The sequence below is a fragment of the Phasianus colchicus genome, chromosome 7 (genome assembly GCF_987193195.1).
Source record: "Phasianus colchicus chromosome 7, bPhaCol1.hap1.1, whole genome shotgun sequence".
In the NCBI taxonomy this organism is placed as follows: Eukaryota; Metazoa; Chordata; class Aves; order Galliformes; family Phasianidae; genus Phasianus; species Phasianus colchicus.
The window spans coordinates 2,309,738-2,324,982 of record NC_143442.1 but is presented as its reverse complement, the minus strand read 5'-3'; the positions used below and the strand labels follow the sequence as shown (position 1 = coordinate 2,324,982).

General features: G+C 38.1%; 1 protein-coding gene across 12 annotated transcripts in view; it reads left to right on the top strand.

Annotated features, from left to right (window-relative positions):
* The window catches only part of MBD5 (methyl-CpG binding domain protein 5), a 128,114-nt gene that overhangs the window by 39,682 nt on the left and 73,187 nt on the right, over window positions 1-15,245 (top strand). For all 12 annotated transcript variants that reach the window (XM_031590770.2, XM_090143487.1, XM_090143486.1 and 9 more), the window contains exon 2: window positions 5,798-5,895. The gene's annotated coding sequence lies outside the window, so the exon portion shown is untranslated. The remainder of the gene's footprint in view (window positions 1-5,797; window positions 5,896-15,245) is intronic.

The following is a 15,245-nucleotide window of genomic DNA, read 5'->3' as shown; positions in this document are numbered from 1 at the left end:
CAAATACGTATACTTAAGCTCTGATACACTTCCCCCATATTGCAGCAGATTTAAGCTTTCTTAAGCTTTGTGTTTTCTTTAAAGTCCTGCAGATCCAGCCTTCCTTCACACCACCACCAAATGGTCTCAGACTCTTTAATCTCTCAGTGCTGTCTTCACTAGGTCACGTTACTCAGCATTTGTCATCCCTTTAGAATCTCTTTTAAATATATAATATTACACTGAAGGCTCACTTTTTATATATATTTCTTTTTTCTTTTTTTTTTTTTATTATTATTTTTGCTGCACCTCTTGAAGGAAAAATTTGATACAATTGCACAAGCATTGTGAAAACTGTTGTCTCTTTCAGAAGTTACCTGAAAGATCGTAGCCCTGATTATTAGGATGCATATTGTAATATGTTCCAATACTGTAAAGTAATGAAGTGCAACACTATATGGACATGAGTCCATAGCTTTTTGAATTGAGTAAGAGTTAATGGCCATAATTTATCAAGGCCTATTTGCCTGGTTTTCTATGCTTTGGTCTTTCAAGCTTTCCACTTCCCTTGTGCCTTCTCTACTTGGTCTGCCTCTCACAGGGGTGGTACAGATGTTGGTGGGCAGCCTAATTTGGGGATCTGGAGGTATGAATTGATTCTGGAGCTTTCTCCTGCTCTCTTGAATGATGTATAAGATCAGAACATAGAGCTCTCTGGCTGTAGGTGTTCTACTATTAAGGTAGTTTCAAATATGTGAGAGTAAGAAAGAGAAGTCTAGATATCATGTTCTCATGTTACTGAGTGGCGTTGCAGCAGAATGTAATGCCTGTCAGGACAGAGGTGAGGAAAGCACACTTCCTTGGGGTTGGGTTAATGAGATCTTTGGGGTTTTGGTGTTTTTTGGCTGTTTTTCTTTAGTTTGTCCTATGCCATGTGTAGACATAGGTATGGTTATAGTTTTCTGCAGTGTACAGCTGAAAGCCTTATGATTCTCCAGGGACAGCTGCACTTTAGATAGTTACTCTCCATGGAGAATTTTACTAATTGTAGAGGTTATACTGTTGAGATTCAAGAAGAGATCAGCTGCTATAGAAATATTTGCAAGGAACCTCTAAAGCAAAGAACTACAGATGCTGTGTTTGGAAGAGAAATGGGACTTACTTATAATGTAGTTAGATGAGTCTTCTAGAAATACTGTTTTGCTTCTCAGAACTCTGAATAGCACTGGAATTTTTACTGTATTGAGAGTGAAGTCTCAGTGTAACTCAATACAGAAGATACAAAGCTCTAGGTATTGCTGGAGGCTTCTCAAGGACCGTGTAGGCTGACCTTCTGCCTTGTGCTGATGAGAGAATTAAGGAAGCTTTTAAACTTACACTTACAATGACATCTTTCTTTGCTAATGCTAATGAGAAAAATCTGTTATATCTGTTATATATGTTATATCTTTTATATATATGTGTCCATAAAATGGTAAATAACAGTTAAAAACAGGATGGAATTTGTTCTTAGAGCGGTACTAGAGCAGAGTTGTCCATCAAATGATCACATTAGTTCTTGCTTGCTGGTCTCCGGTTTGATTGCTGGTTTATTTATTTTTTTCCTTCAAACTGTTAAATATTGAAGCTGCCTTCTCTGCATCATGAAGCAAAAAGGAAATCTGATGGTTTTCCTCCGAATTCATTTCCAGCTGTATGCTTTTGCAGCTGAAGTCAGTCATCTCGTAGATCCCAAACCAGGAGGAGGAGGGATCTGTGCTCTTCTGTGCAGTGCTTGTTGCTGTTGCTTTCCTCTCATCCCACTGATGGGGGGGGTGTGGGGGTGGGTGTTTGTGGGCGAGAAGCTGGAAAACAAAGATCTGCTCAGCGCCTTTCAAATCTACTAGTTCTCAAATTTGGCACTTAAAAAAAGACATTTAGAAAAGGCTTTACCTTTGTGTAGCTGTACACAGGAATGTTATTATGAGTGCTGTTTTCTAATGTTTTCTGTGTACATTTAGCTTAGGGTAGAATAATCTTTGTAAGACTGCAAAAACATACCTCCCAGAGGCAGATGACTGATGGAGACTGCAAGCCTTTGTAGTGTTTCTGTGGCAGTGCCTCTTATGTGTGCTCCCTTATCTAAAAGCAAATGGGCTGAAATTTTGCACCTGTTCTGACTAATGGGTTTCTTTTAATACCCAAGCATCCGTATGAAGCTTGAGCATGGTTTTCACCCTTGTAACTTAAAGCAAGACGTGTAACTTCATCAAAGTTACTTTTGATTTATGCCTGTGCAAAATTTGGCTCTTTCAAGGAGCTCAATTGCTGAAGCAAATGCAAATATTTAATTCCTGAGGTTTTTGTGTCTTTTGTTTGCATTTGTGACACTGTAATTAAAAGCAAACTCCTGATGTGCTATGGATGCAGGCAGCTACTGGGACTGGAAGACGAGTGCAATTTCACCTGGTGGGACCAGAGGCTTTCCTATGAAATCCCATAGAGGGGTGTGGGGGGGCCTATTCTGTAATTTTCAGTTTGTTACTTTGTTAAATGTCTGGACAATACTTAACGTCAATAGCATTTATAGAGGAAAATACCCCAAATAATACAGAAATAGAGTGTAGGAACTATTTCCAGTTGGAACAAATGGAAAGCTAACAGCATTAGGAAAACATATTGATGTTTTTACATAGCTGTGCAATAAAATGCTTAGGTTAAAAATAAATCTGACTTAATAGCACCCACGAACATAAAAAATAATGTCTAAAACCAGTGTATTATTTTTCCCCAATGATTTATGAGCATTGACTTTTTTTTATTGTGATGTGTTCAGATGGTTTAGCTTCTTTGAAGTTGCTGCTTGGGAATAAATTAGCAAAGTGTATTTGGAGGTTTGGAAAGTTTTGTTTCTCAGAAGAATAAGTAAATGTTGAATTGGATCTATGTAAGATGCTTTGTCTTCAGCCCAGGAAGAAATTTAAAAAAAAAAAAAAGAAAGAAAAAAGAAAAGAAAATCAAATCAAAACAGATTCTTACATTTGAGCAGAGACATATGCTTTGTGGGTTGGCACCAGACTAGTGTGCAGAATCTTGTAGAACCAACTCTTCATACTCTAAGATATTTAGAGGAACAACATTCAAAGCACGGTGCTAGAGGATTTAAGGAGAAGATAATACAGAGTTCCTTCAGATGGAAAATGTCTGCATGGAGATTTCTTGGTGGCCATCCATTTATTTCTAATGCCATGTAACACTGAGTCCTTTGTGTCAGTGTCAGATGACGTACGTGAATCAGTTACTACAAATAATGTCTTCTAAAGAGAAATAATGTTTTAATTTCACTGGTAAATTCACATCGTGGAAGGCAGGGTTACATTGAATCCTGGCTGCTAAGATGATGATAAAATCATGTGAAGGAAAAAAGCACATGCTTGAGTACTGTGCAGTTAAATGAACAGGTCCCAAGAAATGTACGAGATTCCCCTGAAATGCCATTCAACACAGAAGAAACCTTTTCCCTTCAGTGCAATTCTCCAGCTCCTTCCAGAAGTCTGTGAGTTTCTGAGAACAAAACTAACAATATCCTTACAATCACAGTTGTGTGTGAGAGAAATATGATGAAATTGGTTCAGAAATAACATCTGTAAAGGGGGTGAAGTGGAAGTATATGGATTTTGGTTGTGCCAACATTTAGGGAAAAAAAAAGTATAACCTACTAATACAAAGACCAAGCGAGAATGAGTTACTCAGCAGGCAGAAGAAATATCTGTTCAGTGGCGTTAAGAAATGTGGGGAGATTTGGATGGGATTCAGTGTAAGAAAATGGAAGGCTGAGTTTAATGGGCAATTGATAGTAAGCCTCACACTGTATTACATGTGCAAAGTCCCTTTTAGGGAAAACAAATCACAGACTGTGAACCACTTTGAAAATAACAGCTTAAAATGGCGCAAAGAAATGTTGCATTTATTTCCCTGCAGTTGCTCCATGTTTCATTTTCTCCCTGTAAGAAAAAGTGTTTTGCTTCAGGTCTGAGTGCAGCTTGCATTTCAAGACCCGCCTCTTGGAAGGTTTGCTTTTTGCTTTGCAACCACCGATAAGCATCAGCCGTGCAGAACTTATTAAACAAATCTGTTGATGGATGCTGTTTTGGCTTCCATACCACTGTAGTCCTCTAGCTGGATTGCTTTGGCATATCCAAGGAGTAAAGGACAGCCAAAGCCAGGCAGAGCTAACAGAGAAAGTGTGTATCATGTCTGCATGACTCGTAGACCAATTGAGGTAGAAGTAGTCCATGGAATTCAGTGAGGTTTAGTGTTCTCTTTGCCTACAGTAAGGTAAAACGATGTTGTATCAGGGCAGAGCAGTCGATGACCTGGCTGTGGTGCCTGCCTACCTCCTTCATCAGCTTCTGCTGGCCTTGGGCTGTTGGAAACACCGTTCTGTCCCTCTCCTGCCCCTCAGCCCTTTCCCGAGCCACAGCAGGAAAGCGGTGGCAGTGCTTTCAGTTCCTGCACAGCAGTCTTTTAATACTGTAAGAGGGTCATTTTCTATCTGGAATTTTTCCTCCATACCAACCCATCAACTCCAAGCTTGGCAGGCATCAGGGCGCAGCATACATCCAATTTCTTCTTCAGATTTTTCATTAGAAAAGAAGAGCTAGTGTAACCCCGGTAGCCTGCACAATTTTATTTCAGAGACTGCTCTGAAAGTTATTTTTCTATGAAGATGTTAAATTTTTGGAGGCGTTAGAAAGAAAGTTTAAGTATTCAATAACTTGTTTGGAGGAAGAGATCGATTTGAGAGTTTTGTGTTCTGAGCCAATGGAAGCTGAGGGGTTGGATTTATTTCAGAAAAAACCATGGACAATTCACATAAAGCACTATAAAGCATATATATCATATATATATCATACAGATGAACTGCAGTAATTTCATGTTTTTGCAATTGGAGGTGGCATTAAGCAGCTATGGAGGACCTCTGGTGTGCTGGGGGACCTGGTGTTCTTATCAGCCTTCCACGTGTCCTGGCTGCTGACACATAAATCTTCCCAGCTTGCTAATAGATGAAAGACTAAATAGATAAATAATGCTGAAAACATCAGTATGAATGAGTGGCATGTGCTAGCCTGAGTTTTACTGCTGCTCTGGTCAGCCCTGGCTGGAGCTAGTGCAATTTTGCCTCTGCTCCAAGTTGGATTCCTCCGTAACATGAGAAAGGCTAACCCGAATGGAACCAGCTGAGGGGAGGGTAACATTATTTACAAGATGAAAGCTTTCTGACTTGATTAGCCTCCTAGTTAATGACATCTGTTGCTAAATGTGGACTGAAAGAAGTAATGCAGCATATGTTAGGCTATGGGGATACCGGTGGGGCCCAATGCTGTGTGTAGCAGCAAGCAGGTCCTGCATCTTTAGGAGGGTTGTCTTTAAGCAATTTGTACTTTGGCTTACCAGAGGTTAGGGAGGTGACTTGACTTTGCCTGCTTGCTTTGTTATTGCATGTAAAATAATGTGCTTCAGTGTTAATTTGCAATTTATTTTGGTATTTTTTTGTAATCTTTAACCCGTGCGATGATTACTGTTGTTGCTTACATATGATAACAGTGGATTTCCTAAATTTGATGTGGATGAGTTGTTGTACTTCTCAGCTAGGTAAATGCCTTTCCATGTACTGGCTGTGGGCCTATGTGGTTTTAACAGCACCTAATAAACTCATGCGTTGCATGCAGTGCACAATTTTACCTCGTGCCTTCTCAGCAAATAAACACAAGATACAAAAACCCCAAGCCTTGCTGCAGCTAACCTGGGTGTACTTTTTTGTGGTGTTTTTCCTCAGATCCTTACTGACGATGGTGATCATTGGAGGTAGAAATACTGAAGGATACGTCATTTACAGACAAGATCTTTGAAGTTTATTTCCTTCAGACAGCGGTGGTAAGTAAAATATCTGTATTGCGTATTTGTGCGTAAGTAATGCTTTAGTCCTCAAAAATAAAGTATTAACCATAATTTAACAGCAGCTGGAGTACAGGATTCTGGCTTTGCTTCCGAAATTTTTAAGACTTTTTCTTTTTAGCTTATTTATTCTCATATTAAAAATAAGCTATATGAAAGGTGTGGGTTTTTTTCCACTGTTCAGTTACAAGAATATGAATCCTTAGCTCACTTTTTTCTCCCTTTAATACATTATCAATGTAATGTTATTCATTGTTCTTTCTTCAGCAAGAAGCATTTTTTGTACCACAGATCATTGGCAATATCTGTGTGTGATACTGGTCACAGCCAGGAGTACCTCATGTATTGAAATCTGAAGAGTATTTCAGCGTGGAGATTACTTCTCAAAAATGAGTTGAGCAGAACTTAAAAAAAAAAAAAAATGGCACTGCACACACTAAAACAGTGGCTAGTCTAGGGAAGTTTTCTGTGGGATATTAGAGATGTAACTTCTTTTTTAATTAGTTATTAGTTAGAGATATGAGTCTGATGTACACTCTAATTGCACTATTCATTTTGAGTGTGTGGACTTTTGGTGACCAATATAAATGTCAGGCGCGCAAGAGTTCTATCTGTATTATTTTTATTCTAACTGTTATGAAACTAACTATGTAAACACTTGAGGTAATACGGAGAGAATATTTCTGTTGTGGCAATAGAGCTAATTTCCCCAGTCATTATCTGCTGTTAATTTAATGTGTGGCAATATCTGAAATTTAGGGATGATTATATGGTAGTAGATTTTTGGTTAGCTGTACAGCTCATCTATGAGCAAACCAATTAAGATGTAATTTCAGAATATAATTGAACTCCTAATGGGGCACTTTAATTCACTTGAAATTTACATATTTGCCTTTTTTTGTTTTAATAGGCAAGTCCAAAATGAGGGTACAGCTTCATTTTTGAACTTATGAATAGAGCAACTTCATCTTAGGCTTTTCAAAATGAAATGTGTAAAATGCTCTTGAATAGGAGGATGGAGATTAATAAGCTACTTAGTTCACAAAATCTGAACTTTCAATAGCTCTTACTGGCTATTTATTTGAAGAATAAAACTTGTGTTGTTAGGATGCCATGATGTTACTGATACTCTTCACCTGCAGCACAACACCACCTGATGCAGTACAGTGAAAACTGAGCCACTTGCTACAAAGTTTGCTCAGCATTCAGAACTAATTTTCTCCCTTTATGCATGTCTGAGCAGCTGGGATCAGCTGGGAAAGAGCTTGTTCTGCAGATCTCTATTACTGATTTTTCAAGCAGCATGAATAGAAAATTCTTGGAACTGTGTTGTTAGTGTCAGTTCGGCCTGACAGAGGATCAGGGCTGGGACACGCAGGGTCAGGGTATGTGTTGCTTCCATATTAAGTACCTCATTTCTGTAGTGTTTGGAATGTATTGCTGTTTAACTTCCTGATGAGTATCATTTTACATAAGTCAGAGGATTTGTATGTAACCTCCCCCTCCTTTTTTCCTTTATCTACTGTGGGATTTTCAGCCCGCATTTAACTGCAAGGGCAATGAAACAGCATGTGACTCAGCTCCATATGCAGTGGACGCTGGCAGATGTATCTGGGCTCAGGCAGCCCTGGTTCCATTGGATTTTGTGTCATTTTAGGTTTTCCCAGCTTCTAGATGAAGCAGTAAGAGAACAGCAGATGGGAAAGAGTTAAAAAAGTGTGGCATGCATAACTGAATTACGTGACCTAAAACAAGGAAACAAACGATACAAACAGTAGCTGTTTGTTCGAGGAAGGCTCAAATTAAGAAAGAAATGAAGGCAGTTCTCTTTTCTTTCCTTTTTTTTTCCTTTTTTTTTTCCCCAGAATGGAAGACCTGTCTCTCATAAAAGTACTGAGCTGAAGTAGATTACTTACACCTCTGTGATGCTGAGGTTAAATTTTGTGGTGTTGTTGCTGCTATTTCCTTCAAGGATAGCCTCTGAATATGTTTCAGTTGTTCTAAACTGGGGAACTATCATACTTAGTAAAGGAAGACTGGAGAGTAAATATCAAAGTTAGCATTTGGGTTAAGAAGAAATGTTTTTTGCGTGTGAAAAACTGGGATAGGGAAATTGTGTCTGCAAGGTTAATGTTTTACTACTTATTTCCCTGAAGCTTTAATATGGACCTGTGGATAGAGCTCAGAAAACTGCAAAATCCAGAAAACTAGAAAAAAACACTTAGCCCTGATTTTAAATACCTTAGATTTTATTTTGCTCTTGTTTTGCCTACCATTACTAGACTGATCACAGCTGTGTAGGTACATGCACACATTGTTTCTATTCCATTTGATCTATTTTTAAATGTAGGGGCTCTTTGTATTTAATACGCATTACTGTGCTTGCAGTCTTAATACTTCAAAACCTTAGTGACCTTGGTTCACCCTCTTGTACCTTGCACATTATCATGCAGTCTTTAATTATATGATAACATGCTATTTTTCCCCCTAGAAGGAAATCCTTGCATTACATAGGTGTCGTTTAATCAGTATGGAGCTATCTGTTATTTTTAATTGTTCTGTGTGTGGTTCCAGAACTTCTGTACTGTATAATTTTCAAACCTTGCTATGAAGATAGAATTAGGAATTTGTCTTTGTTCCCTAATGTGTTTTTTAGCATCAGGTTTGCTCACAGTCTTTCTGACAAAAGGGACCCTGTCTGTGACTCCCAAACCTTCTGCAGAAACATCTTCTACGAACTCTCCTTGCCAGCCATTTGCTGGGCTGCTGGGGTTTGTTTCAGGAGCTGCAGATCCCCAGGGTACTTGCTGCAAGAAGATTCTTTCATCAAGAAGGGAGCGAGAGCAATGGCTCTTCATGAGAAGCGTAGGAAGTGGAAGGTTTGTGGGTCTAGGCATCTTGCTTTTTCTCTTCCTCTCTCCTTTTCCATTTTTCTTGGTATCTAGCTTCCCACTGAGCCATTTTTATCATACCCCAGCACACCTCTCGTCTTGTCTCTCTGTCATGTAGGTCTGCCTTGTCTCTATTTTCTTTTCTTCTCATTCAAGCAATTTCTGATGCCAGTTACTTTCTTTTCCAAGTTCATTACCCATTCTTGCACAGTACCATTCTTCCCTAGTTTCATATACTTTCCCAGCTTACAATACCATTCTGGCTCCAGATTTGCACCCGTTTCCCATGGCACGTTCACGCAGGTGGGCACTGGCAGTGGTGTATCTTCTGCCCCTGGTGCTGTTCTGGAAAGTTTCATACAACCCTGGGAGAGCAGGCAACTTTCTGCCAAACTGTGTCCTTTCTGAAGTGCAGTTACGCATTGAAATTGTACATTTCAAGAACTGTACGTTACAAACAGCTTAAATTGGGTAGTAGAAGACAGTCTGGAATTTATGAGCGTTTTTAGTGCACATATAGTGGTGGTAGCATGAACACTGGATTTTCTCATCCATAAACTGAGATGGCACTTACTGATTTGTGCTATTTATTTCAACATGTGAAAGAAACCAGAATTACACGTTACAAGTCCTCTTTTTTTTTTTTTTTCTTGTTAATCACATAGAAGGGAAGCAAAAATGTATCAGAGAAATACTGCATTAATAAAATAGACTGGTTATGCAAGCTTCAGAAGTATGAGTGAGGCTCACATCTGTTGCTTGGGTTTTATCTTTCTAAACAGTACGTGGAAAATTCTCGTAGCTCGATAGAATTTCATATTGGGCAATAAAATGATAGATGTGTGTAGTCCCATGTGCCTTCTCCAGCTGTGTGCCATGTAAAGTAGGCTTTGAGAACTTTCTGAACTGCATAATTCTAAGACTCGTGGTACATCTCGGTACGAAACCAGGCCTCACCATCCAACCTTCAGAATTTATAAGACTGTTTAATTATGCTGAAGTATGTAACATATGACTTGGCGTTGCATACACAGTCCTTCCCTAAATAGTTTTTCTTAGAACTGTGTCATTACTAATGTTTTGACTGCAATTATTCTAAGACAGAAAAGGAGTAGTGTTATGCTGCATCATTTTTCTCTCTGGAGGAGCCTGCAGCCCAGATTGGAAAAGCTGTCCTTCAAGAGTTTTCCTTAAAACTGAGCCCATTTGTCATTCTCACAGCCCCAATGTTTTTCTGGGAGCACTCAGTTCTCCACGTCCCTCTCACCTTTTATTACGAAATGGTATTTTTTTGTGAAAGTGGAAGTTATTTTCTGTAATGCAAGATGCAGAGCAGTTAAGCTATCTTCAATTTAAGAAAGAGGAAAAAATTTAAAAAAAAATACCAAATTTGAAAGTTAATTCTACAAAATTTTTGAAAAAATAAATTTCTATATTATTTCACTACTTTTAGGTACATTTTAGAGCCAAACTTTAGTATGTGTTTTAAATATAATTGATTTAGTAAGCCATTCTCTGCTTCAGCAGAATATTTTTGCCAAGTGTTTCACGTTTCACCAGAGCACTGAGTTTGCTTTCAGTGATCCCCTTTTCTTCTCTCCAGATCAAATACAGGCTGGTGTTTCATTGGAACACATGGTAAACAAATACTAGCCACTGCAAAGGCTTTCCATTTTGTAACACTGCACTAGAGAACACCCCAACACATGTAAATATCTTCAGACTTTTTTTTGTTAGTAAATGAACCAAACTCAATGGTTTAATTATAATCTCAATGTAAAATCTGTAGGTAACGCAAAAATTTATGATAGTGAGGTAATTCTCTCTCAGTAGTTTGATAGAACAGCTGTTTAAACTCGTCTTATTTGTTATATACCTTTTCTTATCAACACTAGGTGTACATGCTCATGGATTTTGGATTAGTTGCCTGAGAGCTAGCTTCATTCAATCCCAGTGACCTGCACGTCATCAGCTTTTTGTTTCTTTTACTATTTCTGTCCATGATATTAAATAGTTTTAAAAATGATAATCCTGATATCTTCCTGTAGTGTTTGGAAAATTTAAGTCACTTCATCTTTCTTTGTCCTGCAAGAGCTGTGTGTATAAAATAGCAGCTGATAGATATGCTACCTTTTTTTTTTTTGGTAAATTTTACAAAATCTTTAAAGGAGCAATGCATTTGGAACATAGTATCTAAAATAAACAGAATTATTTATTTCCACTGTAACAATAAACCATATTCAGAATTTTGATTTTGCTTTCGTGATTCAGTCTGAAACAGCGGTGTGCTGAAAAAGAAACTCAAGGGTAACAAATCTTAAATTCAGCTGTTAGTGGAAACCTAGGAAACCACTGTTTTTCTTGATGGGAATTTGGTCTGAAAGGTTGTGGAGGTTTGATTTTAGTCTTGGTTCTGTTTTTTTTTTTTTTTCCCTCTCCATTTTGCTATTGTTTTGTTTCATTTTCCCCATACTATAAACTCACATCCTTTTTAGGCTTGAGGGTTTGCTATCGTAGTGAAAATCTATAGAAACGATTAAGAAAAGTGTAGAAGCAAAGAAGCATTTGTCTGCTGTGGTTCTTCATCAGCCAGCTGGATCCTGATCAGTGGCTGCATGTTCCAGGCACAAGTGTCCCTGCAGCAGAGGCCTGGCAGGGTGGTTCCCACCTCCTGTGCCTCTTTCAGTGCAGGAGAACATTGAGCAGCTTGCCTGGGAAGTGATGAACTCCTGGCAATCCCAAGTGCACTTTGTGTACAGGCCTGTTTTGGGGTTGGCATGTTCATTTTGTGTCACTAATGTTTTCCTAGGTCTCACCTGGCTTCGTACCACCAGCTTCTGCAATTTAGGTAGTATAGCTGGAGCTGCAGCTGCTTTCCTGCAGTGAGGAATAAGAGCTTTGAAATTAATTATTGCTTTTGCTAGTTTGTCTTGAAACAAGGTGTCTTCGTTTTTCAGACTCGTAACTGACTTCTTTTAGCATATTTTTGCTAAAGGGGTGCAACTACCCAGATTGCTTTCTCCTGATCTGAGTGAATCTCACAAACATCTTTTGTCCCTTCTCCTTGAAGAATCCCGTTCAGTGAAGGGCATTTAAATTGAAACTAGTGATGCTTTTAAATTTCAACTTACGCAAGGTCTCTAAAGAAGAGAGATACTCTTCCTCTGAAAACCTGTGGTTCAGAATTGTCATTTAAAACAGGATTTTTTAACTTAGTTTTCAGGATGCAGTTAAAGAGATATCAATGAGATAAGATTTCCACCGAGCTGGTTCAGTAATAGTCACAGTTCATTTTAACTTTTAGTCTCCCAAGCTGAGATTGCATCACTTCTGAGGATTCATTAATTTTTCATTTGGTTTTTATCATCAGCATTTGAAAGTCAGTAGATGCCATTCAGAGAAAAAAAAAAAAGCTTGAGCTGAAAAGAACTGGTATACTAAACTTTCAATTTGAAGGGTAGCATTTTAAGAAAGCCAAACTTTTTGACCAACTTCTCCATATTGGTTCTTTATACAGGAAATAAAACTATCCAGGACATGAATCCCAGTAGGAATTTACCAAAGCAGCTGTAATGTGTTTCAGATGCACGTTGTTTGGGGAACAAAATGCTATTATTTTTATACAGTTGACACATAAATATTCATTGTTGAATCTTACGTATGATTTGAAAATAGTTTATGAGAAGGTAGATACATAATGGTTCTCATTTAATTGCTGTTTTGAAAAAGGAACAGGAAATTGAGAAGGAAACCTGACTACGGGTGTGCCTTCAATAAAAGGCATAGAGAAAAAACTAATACTATATATTATAATGTATGGAATTTGACCTCAGTTAATTTGGTTTTTTGCTTACACTACAAATTCTCGCTTGGAAGTTTTATGCAGTTCATAATGTAGACACTGATTCAGGTATGTATCTTTTTTTTTCTTTGTGCTTTAATTTTATTTCAACCAGTTTGAGTGGCAGAAAGTGACATTTTATAGCATAGATTGTGTAGCAAATGAACAGCTGACAGCAAGCATAATGGCAGCCTGGAATAATCTGAGTTGTAGGTGTTCTGGCTGGAAGATGCTCATTGTGCCGAATGGAGGTCTCATGTAGTAACTTTCAGTTTATATTGTATTCTGACAGTAGGGAATTAAATAAATACCCAAGACACATATGCTTCAGATGTTGTTGTATATGCATCTCTTGAAGAAGAAATGTTTCATAGTCTGAGAGGAAATTCAGCAAGTAGATGCTGGCATTAGTCAAAGTTGGTGGCTTCTTCATTCTATAGATGTGAAAGTTTGTGTCTTCCAGAACAGAGCACCTTCTGGTATGTACTGCCCAAATGAAAGCTCTGTAATGTAGAAACAACTCCAAATGTCAGTCATAATTTTTAGGATGGAAAGAAAGCACTTGGTCATTAATTGCGTGTCAATGTTTGGCCTCTTTATAGACTTTTAAAGCCCAGGTATTCAGGAGATCTTGCTGAAGTTTTTGAGTTCCTTGTATGTGGTATGAAATTTCAGAGAAAGGAGGAAAACTTTGCCAGATGAAAACGTAATGTCAGTATTTCTGTTAACTTGCAGGAGTTTAGCTATGGGAAATGTGATGAATTCAGCATTACCTGAGGTGATACTGACACATTAATTTACCAGTATGGAAGATTAATCAGGAGATCATTCCACTCAAATAACATTCTAATAGTTATAATACCTTTGACAGTGTAGAAGTCTTAATAAACTGACTTTTACCATTACATCAGCAGAAATTTATACACATGCTTTGATAAAGTTAGTATTTATTAAAATGGTTGTGGCCCTTGAAGAGCGATCATTGAGAGTAAGTGATGCCAGGGAAAAGCTCTGCTTTTCTGCAGAGAGGCACTTCACACCATATTACTAATTCATTTGTATTGTGCAGTTGCAAGCTGTGCATCTTCCATGGTAGCATGGAACTAAGTAAATGTGTAGAACTTCTAAGCAAGAATTAGTAGTGTAAGGAGTGTAATATAGGAGATGCTACTTCAAAAATGCAACATTGCCAGTAATTAGCTGATTTGGTGGTCTATGATGAGTGATGCTGAGACTGTGGATAGCCCTCATACTTGAAATCCTGTGTGGTTTTTTTTTTCTTTTAGAAAGATTTGAGAGAAAACAGAGCCAGGCACCTTACTTCCTGATGATGATACAGAATTCAGTGGTTACTAAAATGTTTTTCTCTATTTGAGTTGCTTACTTCATACTTCTTTCTAATATCTTTTGAGTGGTAACTATTATAAAATACCAGGGCATACATGAAAATGACCATTTTCTTGTCTTTTTTTCTCAAGATTCCATGATGGTCAAAGATTTGTAGAGATTTGGAAAGATTATTTTAAATGTGTGCTGTTTCATATGACGAAACTAATTCAGTCTCTGCCTGTGTGTTTAGAGTGGTGGGGATACAGTGCTAAACACACGTGTTTTTATTTAGTCGGTTTGATGTTAATAATAACAGATAACCTTGTATTCACAATGTGAGCAGGATATTGACATTTCATCTTGGCAGCACATAAGGCCTAATAACACTCTTGGGTTTTTTTTGCCACGCCTAGGACATAAGAAGGATCTCTCTAGACTCTTGCTATCAAAATGGATCACTCCTTTACGTTGATACACTGATATGTTTTACAAAAAAAATGATGTTATTTCCAGTTTAACTGAAAAACAAAGTTAAACATCAGCTGTAACTCCTGTGTGAGACTGCTGTTTGCATATAGCATGCAGTGTTCTGAAATCCTCTCATGTGAGAGAAGAACTGGTCCTGACACAGCTATTTCCTAGTGAGGTTCGATGCCCTGTATTATGTCAGAGATCAGATTAGATTTTACAATTGTCCCTTCTACACATACAAAGTTGTGCATTCTATGAGTAGCTCTGATCTGGACTACAGGAATGCCAGGCTAAAATTCCATTTGAAAGCATAAAAGCTGCCTTATAACTACACATGAGCCAACATGGGTGTTGTGACTGAGCTGATGGAACTCCAGCAGCAAGGTCCAGAGATGTAGAATGTGCATCATGTTGGTTAGTGCACCATTGGGAAACAGGGAGAAGAAGGGAAAGCTGCCTTTCCCTTTGCTTTTCTTTTCTGTAGTGAAGCAGGCTCTACCAGCACATCCTTAATGTACAAAGTCAGATTCAAGTACTTCTGCAAAAGAGTAAAGTGCTGCTAATCAATAATAAGATGCTTTCAGACTGGAATTACTTGTTGTAAAAGCATCTTTTTGTGTGAAGATGGAAGTAGTGCCTTCCAGTGGGATGTAGTTGTCTCTTCTACCTGTATATCCACATGACTTATTCTACTTCCCTATCCAAGACAGGTATGTGTTCCTCTGGTTATCTGAGAGAGAATAAGGGAAATCTTAAATTTCAAAGGCCAAAAGGTGGCAGGTTTCTGACTTTCTTTG